At 39.7% G+C, this 17,009-nt stretch overlaps 1 protein-coding gene across 8 annotated transcripts in view; it reads right to left on the bottom strand.

Moving 5' to 3' along the window:
* BLTP1 (bridge-like lipid transfer protein family member 1) overlaps positions 1–17,009 on the bottom strand; it is a 1,044,923-nt gene that overhangs the window by 752,828 nt on the left and 275,086 nt on the right. The window lies entirely within an intron of this gene.

Below are 17,009 nucleotides of genomic sequence, written 5' to 3'. Positions count from 1 at the left end.
GGGAACTAATAGCCAAGCTGTAGTCCACGAATAATGAAACATAAAAGTTTAAGACATCTGTTCTCAATGAGAAACTAAATCTGCAACCCCAAAAGAACCCAAAAAGGGCAAAAACTATTTATGCTTACCAGATAAATTCCTTCCCTTCCTGGCAGGGAGAGTCCATGACTTCATTCCTTACTGTTGGGAAATACAACACCTGGCCACCAGGAGGAGGCAAAGACACCCCCACCAAAGACAAATATCCCTCCCACTTCCCCTATCCCCCAGTCATTCTAACGAGGGAACAAGGAAAAGTAGTAGAAACATCAGGGTATAAAAGGTGCCAGAAGAAATATAAAAAGGGAGCTGCCCATCAGAAAAATAAATTACGGGCGGGGTCGTGGACTCTACCTGCCAGGAAAGAAAGGAATTTACCTGGTAAGCATAAATTATGTTTTCCTTCCATAAGGCAGGGAGAGTCCACAACTTAATTCCTTACTGTTGCGAAAACTATACCCAAGCTCCAGGGGACACAATGAATAACGGGAGTGAACAGAAAAAAGAGGTGAACCCTATTCTGAGGGCACCACAGCCTGCAAAACTTTTCTCCCAAAAGCTGCTTTACCCGAAGCAAACACATAAGACTTGCAAAATTTAGAAAAAGTGTGTAAGGAGGACCAGGTAGTCGCCTTACAAATCTAATCCATTGAGGCTTCGTTCTTAAAAGCCCAAGAGGAAGCCACTGCTCTAGAGGAATGAGCCGTTATCCTCTCAGGAGGCTGCCGTCCCGCTGTCTCATAAGCTAAGCCGAAGACACTCCTCAACCAGAAAGATAGAGAAGTCATAGTAGCCTTCTGCCCCTTAGGCTTCCCCACATAAACAAAGAGAAAGATTGTCTGAATTCCTTAGTATCCTGAAACTTTAAGGCACGAACCACATCTAGGTTGTGAAGCAATCGTTCCTTCGCTGAAGAAGGATTAGGACACAAGGAAGGAACAACAATTTCTTGATTAATGTTACAATTCGACACCACCTTAGGGAGGAACCCTAGTTTAGTGTGAAAACCAGATAAGGGGATCACATTGCAAAGCAGAAATCTCAGAAACTCTGCGCGCAGAGGCAATAGCCAACAAAAGAACTACCTTCCAAGATAACAATTTAGTGTCAACAGTATGCATAGGCTCAAACGGAGCTTGCTGGAAAACACTAAGAACGAGATTGAGGCTAAATACTGGTCTAATCCTAGCCAGAGCCTTAACAAAGGACTGAACATACGGAAGCTCAGCCAATCTTTTGTTCAGTAAAACAGACAGGGCCGATATCTGTCCCTTCAGGGAACTAGCAGATGGACCATTCTCCAGTCCATCCTGGAGAAAAGATAAAATTCTGGCAACCTTAACCTTATGCCAGGAAAAGCCAGGCTCTTCAAACCAGTACAAGTAAGTCCTCCAAACTTTATGGTAGATAGATGAATAACTGGCTCACAAGCTTGAACCAGAGTGTCGATAACACTCTCAGAGAACCCTCTTCTTGGCTAAGACTAAGGCCTCTACTTATAAAGCCGTCAACCGCAAATACGCTGGAATTCCGCAGCGTATTTGTGGCGAGGCTGATTCGCCATATTTATCAAGCCCTACAGACCGGCAAAAGTAGAATTTTGTGACGTAAACTACGATCCGCCGGACTCAGTCCGACACAGATCGATGCTTACGTCACTCCAGATGTGCCGAACGCAATCTGACTACTTTTGGAAGTTATCAAAGAACAATCAGGTACGCTTCCGGCCCTGGACCGAATAAAATCTTCCCTTGAAGGGAAGAGAAAGGAGTCTGGATTTAGAAGTCACATCCGCAGACCAAGGCTTCAACCAGAGAGCCCGGCGGGCTAGAACCACAAAGCCAGCAGCCTTTGCATTTATGCAAATAAGCTGCATATTCGCATCCCAGATGAAGGAGGTTAGCAATTCTCAGTGCTTTAATTACCTCCTGAATATCCTCAAGGGGAGTCTCATCTCAATGAGCTCCGACAGTGTGTTGCACCAGTAGGTAGCTGCTCCAGCAACCGCGGCTACAGCTGCCGCCGGTTGAAATAAAAACCTGGTATGTTGAAACATCTTCCTTAGAAAAGTTTCCATTATTTTATCCATAGGCTCTCTAAAAGGAGACCTATCCTCCAGAGGGATAGTAGTATGCTTAGCCAGTGTGGAGATAGCGCCATCCACCTTCGGAATGGAGCCCCACAAATCTAATTGAGAGTCAGGTACTGGGAATAATTTTTTAAGTAGACAAGGAGGAAAAAACATAATTTATGTAAGAACTTACCTGATAAATTCATTTCTTTCATATTAGCAAGAGTCCATGAGCTAGTGACGTATGGGATATACATTCCTACCAGGAGGGGCAAAGTTTACCAAACCTTAAAATGCCTATAAATACACCCCTCACCACACCCACAATTCAGTTTAACGAATAGCCAAGAAGTGGGGTGATAAAAAAGGAGCGAAAGCATCAAAAAAAAATAAGGAATTGGAATAATTGTGCTTTATACAAAAAATCATAACCACCACAAAAAAGGGTGGGCCTCATGGACTCTTGCTAATATGAAAGAAATGAATTTATCAGGTAAGTTCTTACATAAATTATGTTTTCTTTCATGTAATTAGCAAGAGTCCATGAGCTAGTGACGTATGGGATAATAAATAATCAAGTTGTGGAACTTCCACGCAAGAGTCACTAGAGAGGGAGGGATAAAATAAAGACAGCCAATTCCGCTGAAAAATTAATCCACTACCCAAATAAAAAAAAAAAGTTTCAATTTTTATAATGAAAAAAACTGAAAATATAAGCAGAAGAATCAAACTGAAACCGCTGCCTGAAGTACCATTCTACCAAAACTGCTTCTAAAGAAGAGAAAACATCAAAATGGTAGAACATAGTAAAAGTATGCAAAGAAGACCAAGTCATTGCTTTGCAAATCTGATCAACAGAAGCTTCATTCTTAAAAAGCCCAGGAAGTAGAAACTTACCTAGTAGAATGAGCCATAATCCTCTGAGGCGGGAATCCACCCGACTCCAAATAAGCATGATGAATCAAAAGTTTAAGCAAGATGCCAAATAAATGGCAGAAGCCTTTTGACCTTCCTAACACCAGAAAAGATAACAAATAGACTAGAAGACTATCTGAAATCTGAATAGCTTCAACATAAGATTTCAAAACTCTTACCATATCCAAAGAATGTAAGAGTCTTACCAAAGAAGTCTTAGTAAAAGACAATAATTCCTCCCTAATGTTGATAGAAATCACAACTTTAGGTAAAAATTGAAATGAGGATAGCAAAAACCACCTTATCCTGATGAAAAAATCAGAAAAAGGAGACTCACAAGAAAGAACAGATAATTAAAAATTGTTCTAGCTGAAGAGATGTCAAAAAAGAACAATACTTTCCATGAAAGTAAATAATGTCTAGAGAAAACATATGCTCACAAAGAAGAGCCGGTAAAGCCTTTAGAACCAAATTAAAACTCCAAGGAGGAGAAATTGGCTTAATGAACCTGAACAAAATAATGAATAACAGGAAGGAACACTGCCTTACCCTGATGAAAAATCAGAAAAGGAGATCCACAAGAAAGAGCAGAAAACTCAGAAACTCTTCTAGCAGAAGAGATAACCAAAAGGAACAATACTTTCCAAGAAAGTAATTTTAATGTCCAGAGAACGCAAAGGTTCAAACGGAGGAGCCTGTAAAGCCCTCAGTACCAAATTGAGACTCCAAGGAGGAGATATTGACTTAATGACAGGCTTGATACAAACCAAAGCCTGCACAAAACAATGAATATCAGAATGAATAGCAATCTTTCTGTGAAAAAAGAACAGAAAGAGTAGAGATTTGTCCTTTCAAATAACTTGCAGACAAAACCAACCTGAAAAATTGTAAAATTCTAGGAATTCTAAAAGAATGCCAAAAGAATTTATGAGAAGAACACCAAGAAATGAAAGTCTTCCAAACCCGATAATAAATCTTTCTAGAGACAGATTTACAAACCTGTAACATAGTATTAATCACTGAGTCAGAGAAACCTCTATGACTAAGAATCAAACGTTCAATCTCCATATCTTCAAATTAAATGATTTGAGATCCTGATGGAAAAATGGGCCTTGAGATAGAAGGTCTGGTCTTAACGGAAATGTCCAAGGTTGGCAACTGGCCATCCGAATGAGATCCACATACCAAAACCTGTGAGGCCATGCTGGAACACCAGCAATACAAACAAACGCTCCATTAGAATTTTTGAAGAACTAGAGGCGGAAGATATAGACAGAATGATAATTCCAAGGAAGTGTCAAAGCATACGCTACTTCCACCTGAGGATCCCTGGACCTGAAATAGGCCCCTGGGAAATTCCTTGTTAAGACGAGAGGCCACCAGATCTATTTCTGGAAGCCCTCACATCTGAAAAATTGAAAAACATATCTGGGTAAAGACCATTCTCCCAGATGTAAAGCTTGATTAACAGAGATAATCCGCTTCCCAAACGTCTATACCTGGGAAAAGGACCCCAGAATTTAGATAGGAGCTGGATTTAGCCCAAGCAAATATCCGAGATACTTTGTCACAGTCTAAAAACTGATAGTCACACCCTGATGATTGACATACACCACAGATGTGATAATGTCTGAAAAAAACAATAAACGTCTCTTCTTCAAAAGAAACCAACTGAAGAACTCTGGGAATGCACGGAGTTCCAAAATATCAAATGGTAGTCTCGCCTCCTGAGATTTCCAAACCCCTTGTGCTGACAGAGAACATCAGACAGCCTCCCAACCTAAAAGACTCGCATCTATAGAGATCATGGTCCAGGTTGAAAGAATCGAAGAGACCTGTAGAACTAAATGATGGTGATCTTAACCACCGAATCAAAGATAGATAAACATAGAATTCGAAGACTTAAAAAGTGAAATCCTAGAATCCCTGCACCATTAAGCAGCATAAAAAACTGGAAAGGTTTTCTATGAAAATGAGCAAAGGAAAATGAATCCAATGCTGCAGCCATAAGACCTAAATTTCCATGCATATATAGCAACTGAAGGAAATGATAGAGACTGAAGGTACCGACAGACGGAACCCAAAAAGAAAAAGAAAAAAATCACTTATCTGTTAGAGACAAAGACAGTGACACAATCTATCTGGAAACCTAAAAAAGGTGACCCTTGTGTGAGGAATCAAGAGCATTTGATAAAAACAGAATTTATGCTTACCTGATAAATTACTTTCTCCAACGGTGTGTCCGGTCCACGGCGTCATCCTTACTTGTGGGATATTCTCTTCCCCAACAGGAAATGGCAAAGAGCCCAGCAAAGCTGGTTACATGATCCCTCCTAGGCTCCGCCTACCCCAGTCATTCGACCGACGTACAGGAGGAAATATGCATAGGAGAAACCATATGATACCGTGGTGACTGTAGTTAGAGAAAATAATTCATCAGACCTGATTAAAAAAACCAGGGCGGGCCGTGGACCGGACACAACGTTGGAGAAAGTAATTTATCAGGTGAGCATAAATTCTGTTTTCTCCAACATAGGTGTGTCCGGTCCACAGCGTCATCCTTACTTGTGGGAACCAATACCAAAGCTTTAGGACACGGATGAAGGGAGGGAGCAAATCAGGTCACCTAAATGGAAGGCACCACGGCTTGCAAAACCTTTCTCCCAAAAATAGCCTCCTAAGAAGCAAAAGTATCAAATTTGTAAAATTTGGCAAAAGTGTGCAGTGAAGACCAAGTCGCTGCCTTACATATCTGGTCAACAGAAGCCTCGTTCTTGAAGGCCCATGTGGAAGCCACAGCCCTAGTGGAGTGAGCTGTGATTCTTTCAGGAGGCTGCCGTCCGGCAGTCTCATAAGCCAATCGGATAATGCTTTTAAGCCAAAAAGAAAGAGAGGTAGAAGTTGCTTTTTGACCTCTACTTTTACCAGAATAAACAACAAACAAAGAAGATGTTTGTCTGAAATCCTTAGTAGCCTCTAAATAGAATTTTAGAGCACGGACTACGTCCAAATTGTGTAACAAACGTTCCTTCTTTGAAACTGGATTCGGACACAAAGAAGGTACAACTATCTCCTGGTTAATATTTTTGTTGGAAACAACTTTCGGAAGAAAACCAGGCTTAGTACGCAAAACCACCTTATCTGCATGGAACACCAGATAGGGCGGAGAACACTGCAGAGCAGATAACTCTGAAACTCTTCTAGCAGAAGAAATTGCAACCAAAAACAAAACTTTCCAAGATAATAACTTAATATCTACGGAATGTAAGGGTTCAAACGGAACCCCTTGAAGAACTGAAAGAACTAGATTTAGACTCCAGGGAGGAGTCAAAGGTTTGTAAACAGGCTTGATTCTAACCAGAGCCTGAACAAATGCTTGAACATCTGGCACAGCTGCCAGCCGTTTGTGAAGTAAAACAGATAAAGCAGGGATCTGTCCCTTCAGAGAACTTGCAGATAATCCTTTCTCCAAACCCTCTTGTAGAAAGGATAGAATCTTAGGAATTTTTATCTTGTTCCATGGGAATCCTTTAGATTCACACCAACAGATATATTTTTTCCATATTTTATGGTAAATTTTTCTAGTTACAGGCTTTCTAGCCTGAATCATAGTATCTATTACAGAATCTGAAAACCCACGCTTTGATAAAATCAAGCGTTCAATCTCCAAGCCGTCAGTTGGAGGGAAACCAGATTCGGATGTTCGAATGGACCTTGAACAAGAAGGTCCTGTCTCAAAGGTAGCTTCCATGGTGGAGCCGATGACATATTCACCAGGTCTGCATACCAAGTCCTGCGTGGCCACGCAGGAGCTATCAAGATCACCGAAGCCCTCTCCTGATTGATCCTGGCTACCAGCCTGGGAATGAGAGGAAACGGTGGGAATACATAAGCTAGGTTGAAGGTCCAAGGTGCTACTAGTGCATCTACTAGAGTCGCCTTGGGATCCCTGGATCTGGACCCGTAGCAAGGAACCTTGAAGTTCTGACGAGACGCCATCAGATCCATGTCTGGAATGCCCCATAATTGAGTTATTTGGGCAAAGATTTCCGGATGGAGTTCCCACTCCCCCGGATGGAATGTCTGACGACTCAGAAAATCCGCTTCCCAATTTTCCACTCCTGGGATGTGGATTGCAGACAAGTGGCAGGAGTGATTCTCCGCCCATTGAATTATCTTGGTCACTTCCTCCATCGCCAGGGAACTCCTTGTTCCCCCCTGATGGTTGATATATGCAACAGTCGTCATGTTGTCTGATTGAAACCTTATGAATTTGGCCTTTGCTAGTTGAGGCCAAGCTTTGAGAGCATTGAATATCGCTCTCAGTTCCAGAATGTTTATCGGGAGAAGAGATTCTTCCCGAGACCATAGACCCTGAGCTTTCAGGGGTTCCCAGACCGCGCCCCAGCCCACCAGACTGGCGTCGGTCGTGACAATGACCCACTCTGGTCTGTGGAAGCTCATTCCCTGTGACAGGTTGTCCAGGATCAGCCACCAACGGAGTGAATCTCTGGTCTTTTGATCTACTTGAATCGTCGGAGACAAGTCTGTATAATCCCCATTCCACTGTCTGAGCATGCACAGTTGTAATGGTCTTAGATGAATTTGTGCAAAAGGAACTATGTCCATTGCTGCAACCATCAATCCTATTACTTCCATGCACTGCGCTATGGAAGGACGAAGAACAGAATGAAGTACTTGACAAGAGCTTAGAAGTTTTGATTTTCTGACCTCTGTCAGAAAAATCCTCATTTCTAAGGAATCTATTATTGTTCCCAAGAAGGGAACTCTTGTTGACGGGGACAGAGAACTTTTTTCTTTGTTCACTTTCCATCCGTGAGATCTGAGAAAGGCTAGGACGATGTCCGTATGAGCCTTTGCTTTTGACAGAGACGACGCTTGAATCAGGATGTCGTCCAAGTAAGGTACTACTGTAATGCCCCTTGGTCTTAGAACCGCTAGAAGGGACCCTAGTACCTTTGTGAAAATTCTCGGAGCAGTGGCTAATCCGAATGGAAGAGCCACAAACTGGTAATGCTTGTCCAGAAAAGCGAACCTTAGGAACTGATGATGTTCCTTGTGGATAGGAATATGTAGATACGCATCCTTTAAATCCACCGTGGTCATAAATTGACCTTCCTGGATGGTGGGAAGGATCGTTCGAATGGTTTCCATTTTGAACGATGGAACCCTGAGAAATTTGTTTAGGATCTTGAGATCTAAAATTGGTCTGAATGTTCCCTCTTTTTTGGGAACTATGAACAGGTTGGAGTAAAACCCCATCCCTTGTTCTCTTATTGGAACTGGATGAATTACTCCCATCTTTAACAGGTCTTCTACACAATGTAAGAAAGCCTGTCTTTTTATTTGGTTTGAAGATAATTGAGACCTGTGGAACCTTCCCCTTGGGGGTAGTTCCTTGAATTCCAGGAGATAACCTTGAGAAACTATTTCTAGTGCCCAAGGATCCTGAACATCTCTTGCCCAAGCCTGAGCAAAGAGAGAAAGTCTGCCCCCCCACCAGATCCGGTCCCGGATCGGGGGCCATCCCTTCATGCTGTTTTGGTAGCAGTGGCAGGCTTCTTGGCCTGCTTACCCTTGTTCCAGCCTTGCGTCGGTCTCCAGGCTGGTTTGGGTTGTGAAGTATTACCCTCTTGCTTAGAGGATGTAGAATTAGAGGCTGGTCCGTTTCTGCGAAAGGGACGAAAATTAGGCTTATTTTTAGCCTTAAAAGACCTATCCTGAGGGAGGGCGTGGCCCTTTCCCCCGTGATGTCTGAAATAATCTCTTTCAAATCAGGCCCAAACAGTGTTTTACCCTTGAAAGGGATGTTAAGCAATTTTGTCTTGGAAGACACATCCGCTGACCAAGACTTTAGCCAAAGCGCTCTGCGCGCCACGATAGCAAACCCTGAATTTTTCGCCGCTAATCTAGCTAATTGCGGCATCTAAAATAAAAGAGTTAGCCAATTTAAGTGCTTGAACTCTGTCCATAACCTCCTCATACGAAGATTCTTTATTGAGCGACTTTTCTAGTTCTTCGAACCAGAAACACGCTGCCGTAGTGACAGGAACAATGCATGAAATTGGTTGTAGAAGGTAACCTTGCTGAACAAACATCTTTTTAAGCAAACCCTCTAATTTTTTATCCATAGGATCTTTGAAAGCACAACTATCTTCTATAGGAATAGTAGTGCGTTTGTTTAGAGTAGAAACCGCCCCCTCGACCTTGGGGACTGTCTGCCATAAGTCCTTTCTGGGGTCGACTATAGGAAATAATTTCTTAAATATAGGGGGAGGAACAAAAGGTATGCCGGGCCTTTCCCACTCCTTATTTACTATGTCCGCCACCCGCTTGGGTATAGGAAAAGCATCGGGGGGCACCGGAACCTCTAGGAACTTGTCCATCTTACATAATTTCTCTGGAATGACCAAATTGTCACAATCATCCAGAGTAGATAATACCTCCTTAAGCAGTGCGCGGAGATGTTCTAATTTAAATTTAAATGTTACCACATCAGGTTCAGCTTGTTGAGAAATTTTTCCTGAATCTGAAATTTCTCCCTCAGACAAAACCTCCCTCCTGGCCCCTTCAGATTGGTGTGAGGGTATGTCAGAACAGTTATCATCAGCATCCTCTTGCTCTTCAGTGTTTAAAACAGAGCAATCGCGCTTTCTCTGATAAGTAGGCATTTTGGATAAAATGTTTGCAATAGAATTATCCATTACAGCCGTTAATTGTTGCATGGTAATAAGTATTGGCGCACTAGATGTACTAGGGGCCTCTTGTGTGGGCAAAACTGGTGTAGACACAGAAGGGGATGATGCAGTATCATGCTTACTCCCCTCATTTGAGGAATCATCTTGGGCAATATTATTATCTGTGGCATCATTGTCCCTACTTTGTTTGGACACTATGGCACAATTATAACATAAATTTAAATGGGGAGAAACCTTGGTTTTCATACATATAGAACATAGCTTATCTGATGGTACAGACATGTTAAACAGGCTTAAACTTGTCAACAAAGCACAAAAAACGTTTTAAAATAAAACCGTTACTGTCACTTTAAATTTTAAACTGAACACACTTTATTACTGAATATGTGAAAAAGTATGAAGGAATTGTTCAAAATTCACCAAAATTTCACCACAGTGTCTTAAAGCCTTAAAAGTATTGCACACCAAATTTGAAAGCTTTAACCCTTAAAATAACGGAACCGGAGCCGTTTTTACATTTAACCCCTATACAGTCCCAGCTATCTGCTTTGCTGAGACCCAACCAAGCCCAGAGGGGAATACGATACCAAATGACGCCTTCTATAAGCTTTCTCAGTGTTTCTTAGCTCCTCACACATGCATCTGCATGCCTTGCTCTCCAAAAACAACTGCGCATTAGTGGTGCGAAAATGAGGCTCTGCCTATGACTAGAAAAGGCCCCCATCTGAAAAAGGTGTCCAATACAGTGCCTGCCGTTTTTTTTAAAACAATCCCCAAGATTATGATAACTATTAAGAGTTATAATCTGCAAAATATGCTTAGCAAAGTAATCGTTTTAGCCCAGAAAAATGTCTACCAGTTTTTTAAGCCCTTATGAAGCCCTTTATTCTTTTACTTAATCTAAGAAAATGGCTTACCGGTCCCCATAGGGGAAATGACAGCCTTCCAGCATTACGCAGTCTTGTTAGAAATGTGGCCAGTCATACCTCAAGCAGAAAAGTCTGCCAACTGTTTCCCCCAACTGAAGTTACTTCATCTCAACAGTCCTGTGTGGAAACTGCAATCGATTTTAGTAACGTTTGCTAAAATCATCTTCCTCTTACAAACAGAAATCTTCATCTCTTTTCTGTTTCAGAGTAAATAGTACATACCAGCACTATTTTAAAATAACAAACACTTGATTGAAGGATAAAAACTACATTTAAACACCAAAAAACTCTTAACCATCTCCGTGGAGATGTTGCCTGTGCAACGGCAAAGAGAATGACTGGGGTAGGCGGAGCCTAGGAGGGATCATGTGACCAGCTTTGCTGGGCTCTTTGCCATTTCCTGTTGGGGAAGAGAATATCCCACAAGTAAGGATGACGCCGTGGACCGGACACACCTATGTTGGAGAAAAGATCCTCTAACCATGTCTTGAAAAAACAAAATTGAATCATATGAGATTCCGTAGTCTCAGAAAATAAAAATAATCTGAATGAAAACAGAAATGAAGATATGCATCTATTTTATCTAATGAAAACAAATAATGCTATCACTGACCAAAATAAGTCAGAATAGACCATATAAATACCAATCTAAAAGATGGTACATTTATATAATAAAAAGATTTTCTATCTTTGGAACAATGAATAGTTTGAATAAAACCCCAAAACCCAGATCCTAAAAATGGAACTGGAATAAATACCCCAGAAGATTCCAGATCTGAGCAGCGCTTGATCCTCAACAGGTGATCAACCGCACTTCAACATTACCCAAAATATATGGGACTGAAAACACCTTAAGGAAAGTGTTAGCCTTACTGGAATAGCTGGAATATAATAGAGAGAAAAAGACTTCTCACAGACGGTTTTACTTCAAATTTTATTTTGTACCCAAAATCTAAGAATCTTGGACCGAATAGAACCAAAAAAACTTCTAAATAAAAACATGTTACTTGGGTAAGAATTTAGAATTTTGTTCTTTAGTAAGAACAACCAAACTAAAATAAGCTTAAAGTTTTAGTCTAAGAACTTAATCTTGAAGCCCAGAGTAACGGTTAAGAATTGAATCCAATATGAATCAAATAATTGATTATCTTGGAAAAAAAGAAATAAGGATTTTTTAGAAATCACAAAATTTCTTCTAGCTAAAAACAGCTAAAGACATAGATTAAACCTCTAGAGCAAAAAGAGAAAGAATACACTTGAAAGCACTCACAGGTCACTATTGAGTAATATTGATGTAATGAAATCAATAATGAAATCCAAGATTAGGGGAGACACAAACTTAACTACAATTAAAATTTAACTTTTATTGGGGTCTAGAAATAAAATAGGAAAAACTTTAAAACCACACTTAGGCACTGATTGTAGTCTACTTGGCTTGGCGTGACTATGACACGTAATACAGAGAATTCTTCAACAGAAACTCTTATGTGCAATTGATATTGCAATTAATTTACCTGCTTATAATAAGTGGAATAAACATATATATTCACACTAATAATTAGTATTGACTCTATGCAGGTGTAATATATAGAGTATCTTTGAATGAAAGTCTCTAGTGTTGAGAAAATAGAAAAATAATTCAAAGCTGTGTTAAAGATAAATTGTATTAAGTAGCTTAAGGGTAAATACAGGGAGTGCAGAATTATTAGGAAAATGAGTATTTTGACCACATCATCCTCTTTATGCATATTGTCTTACTCCAAGCTGTATAGGCTCGAAAGCCTACTACCAATTAAGCATATTAGGTGATGTGCATCTCTGTAATGAGAAGGGGTGTGGTCTAATGACATCAACACCCTATATCAGGTGTGCAACTTCCTTTCCTTTGGCAAAATGGATCAAAAGAAGGACTTGAAAGGCTCAGAAAAGTAAAAAAATAGTGAGATATCTTGCAGAGGGATGCAGCACTCTTAAAATTGCAAAGCTTCTGAAGCGTGATCATCGAACAATCAAGCGTTTCATTCAAAATAGTCAACAGGGTCGCAAGAAGCGTGTGGAAAAACCAAGGCGCAAAATAACTGCCAATGAACTGAGAAAAGTCAAGCATGCAGCTGCCAAGATGCCACTTGCCACCAGTTTGGCCATATTTCAGAGCTGCAACATCACTGGAGTGCCCAAAAGCACAAGGTGTGCAATACTCAGAGACATGGCCAAGGTAAGAAAGGCTGAAAGACGACCACCACTGAACAAGACACACAAGCTGAAACGTCAAGACTGGGCCAAGAAATATCTCAAGACTGATTTTTCTAAGGTTTTATGGACTGATGAAATGAGAGTGAGTCTTGATGGGCCAGATGGATGGGCCCGTGGCTGGATTGGTAAAGGGCAGAGAGCTCCAGTCCGACTCAGACGCCAGCAAGGTGGAGGTGGAGTACTGGTTTGGGCTGGTATCATCAAAGATGAGCATGTGGGGACTTTTCGGGTTGAGGATGGAGTCAAGCTCAACTCCCAGTCCTACTGCCAGTTTCTGGAAGACACCTTCTTCAAGCAGTGGTACAGGAAGAAGTCTGCATCCTTCAAGAAAAACATGATTTTCATGCAGGACAATGCTCCATCACACGCGTCCAAGTACTCCACAGCATGGCTGGCAAGAAATGGTATAAAAGAAGAAAATCTAATGACATGGCCTCCTTGTTCACCTGATCTGAACCCCATTGAGAACCTGTGGTCCATCATCAAATGTGAGATTTACAAGGAGGGAAAACAGTACACCTCTCTGAATAGTGTCTGGGAGGCTGTGGTTGCTGCTGCATGCAATGTTGATGGTGAACAGATCAAAACACTGACAGAATCCATGGATGGCAGGCTTTTGAGTGTCCTTGCAAAGAAAGGTGGCTATATTGGTCACTGATTTGTTTTTGATTTGTTTTTGAATGTCAGAAATGTATATTTGTGAATGTTGAGATGTTATATTGGTTTCACTGGTAAAAATAAATAATTGAAATGGGTATATATTTGTTTTTTGTTAAGTTGCCTAATAATTATGCACAGTAATAGTCACCTGCACACACAGATATCCCCCTTAAATAGCTATAACTAAAAAAACAAACTAAAAACTACTTCCAAAAAAATTAATCCTCAAAAATACAACTTGCCTAATAATTCTGCACTCCCTGTATAGTACCCTGGTGTAATGAAGGGATCTATCTCAAAGTATCATCATGTATCATTGAGCATTAATAAATAACAAGTGTAGATTAGTGCTGCACTCTGATGAGGTTTAGATTACAGATAATCTCGACATATATGCGTGAATAGATAATAAAAGTTGCTGCTGTAGGTCACTACTGAATTGCACTACTTTTGATGCTACAATAGTTAATAGTTAGTACATACGTGTAAAACCTAAAGTTGGAGTTGTATTGTAGGAACACCTACTGGTATTTACACATTTGTCTCAAAACGAGGACATAAAATCTTGTTGTTAAATATCTTAAAGTTGTATTGATAGAGTAATGGCTGATATTTCAACATATATCACTTAAGCAGGGGTATTATACCTTATGATATATTTATGTATTAGCGTGACCACAAAAGAACGGTAAATTAATACTTGAGTTGTACATTAAATGGTCTCCATCTAGTATATGGATATTCAAGGTGTTATTAATAGACCAGTTTCTTGACACATTTGACAGGTAAAAATTCCTTATGTACTAAAGTTGTGCGCTGGGCTGTCTTCACCAGTACATTAATATACAAAAATATAGCTTTTATTACGGTTCAGAATTTAGCCGGTTATAAGCTATATCAAGTATTGATTCCTGATATGTTCAGCTTTTATTTTACAGTAGCTCCATGCATACTGTCATATGTATGCTCACGGTTGAGTGTGCCCAATTATTATATAAGATGTTTTATAGCAGAGAATAAATATCAGTGCAGCAATGATTCATTGGTAAATATATGCTCACATGAATATAGTGTTACATACACCTAGGTTAAACTCGAAATCATATTTTTTGTATATAAAGTTGAGTTACTCGAGTCACTTACTATAGTGTACTTGAGTAAAAAATGAGTACATGTATATTAAAGACCCCCAGATTACCCTTTGGGTTACATTTGACTATATACAGCTTTGTTTAATTATAAATAACATAAATAACTGTTCTGATGCTGTAGTATCACCTAGTTTGGTATCCACATTGGCAATATTGCTTGTAACATTAAATATCCCAAGAAGCTCTAAATGTTCCTATTAATCATTGGTATTTGATACACACCATAAATTGAGATATACCCTATGTTGCCATCAAGGTTATCTGAGTGTATCAGGTGGTGAGTATAAAAAAGTAGGTATTCAAATTGGTTGAATAAAAGGTTAACTACCTAAACGAACAAGCGGCTGTGTTTGTATACTAACTACAATGTATAGCCCTGTGATGTAGCCGGTCTTTTCACTTCGGTTTCTGGTTGGTATTCCCTCTGTGCATATGTATGCACTTGATGTATGTACATTCACTTAAAATGACTAATATCACAAATCAAATAGTAGAATTTGTTAATTTAACGAACACAAATTTCACGTTGAATTTTAATATTTAATTTATTTGTCACTCACTAATGAATCCCCAACTTGATAGGGAGATCATAACTTTGGCATAAATGAAGTGACATTTTTAAAACTTATGTTGGTAACGCACCAAATCAGAGCAGCTGCACATATGATAATGGTAACATTTTTAAGTTACTCACAACACATAACATGTGTTAATTATATGTTTTAATGTTATCCCACTTCTTTCTTTCCGTATTAAACAGTTGCACTGTAATTTTATTAAATTCACCTCCACTGTTACGACAGCAGCAACTCAGTCAAATCTGATTTACCTTTAGTTTATTTAAAATCCTATGTATCGTATAAAGACAACATAACTTATAGGAGTACATAATATCATATTTAACCTCACGAAGTTAGCAAATAACACATAGCATTATGTTGACAACAATAGCAAAGTAATCTAGGCAGAAAACTATTCAAACCTAATCAAAGCGCAAAAGTATTCAATCGCATAAAGTCCATAGAGATATCGAATGATATTAAATTCAGACTCTCTATTTCCAACCTTAATAAAATGATAGTTCAATCTGATAATCATGTCCAATCCTTTGATGGCTAAGAAACAGTTAAATTTTATCAACGTAAATTCACTAATACCCACCTATCTATGATGAATGTTTATACCTTACATTGATAGGTCAGATGGCAATGATACACCCATTGGGGGTGTGACAACTAGCAGCCTTAAATAGCCGACTATAGTGCGGCGCGTTCACCTTTGAAAAAGCCACGTTATGTGGCGAAACATGTCAGGGACGTTAGGGCAATGGTGAGGAGTCCTAGGAGCTCCTGTGTTTTTAGCAAGCCTTAAGCTTCCGATTCAATTACTGTAGTCTTTTCACTGCATCTATCCAGACTTTACTGATGGCTATTAATGTTTAAATAACAATCCATGTCTGGCTAGCAAAGTGTTACTGGCAATATCGTTTTATTTAACTAACCTAGTGTTTGAGAACGCTTGAGAGCCCATCGCTCTTTTAGGCAGTTATTGGTCACAGCTGTTAGAATACCTAACTTAACGGAAAGCGGTTTTGTTTAAATTGAGGTATATAAAAGTATTTTACATACAGAAAGCAGCGGATGTCGGCACACACTAATGCACAAACAGTCTTGTGAATTACTGCCACATAACAGTGCATTTGAGACATTGTATCATTGTTAAACATTCAGACTGTGATACGCATGTGTGTGTGAACAGAGACACAGTTAACCTCTCATACAACTGAGCAAGCAAATAAATACTATACTCAGAACCTGCTAGGCATTTGAACATGTGAAAGATTTAGTTCCTCACTGAACTGATTAAGTTAGAACGTATCCCCAGTATATGATTAACTTACAACTGTATATTGTAACATAGAATCAGCATTTACCAGCTGTTCTACTTGTCTATACTTAAAGAACACGAAAGTGACAATTCCGGTTTCACCTCTAGGCTATATTTAACGGCTAGTACACACACTTGTTTATACTTAAGAGGGTATACCAACCAGAAACCGAAGTGAAAAGACCGGCTACATCACAGGGCTATACATTGTAGTTAGTATACAAACACAGCCGCTTGTTCGTTTAGGTAGTTAACCTTTTATTCAACCAATTTGAATACCTACTTTTTTATACTCACCACCTGATACACTCCGATAACCTTGATGGCAACATGGGGTATATCTCAATTTATGGTGTGTATCAAATACCAATGATTAATAGGAACA

This window comes from Bombina bombina, chromosome 2, assembly GCF_027579735.1.
Source record: "Bombina bombina isolate aBomBom1 chromosome 2, aBomBom1.pri, whole genome shotgun sequence".
NCBI lineage: Eukaryota > Metazoa > Chordata > Amphibia > Anura > Bombinatoridae > Bombina > Bombina bombina.
Note: the sequence above shows the minus strand (reverse complement) of the source record. Positions and strands in the feature narration are given on the sequence as shown.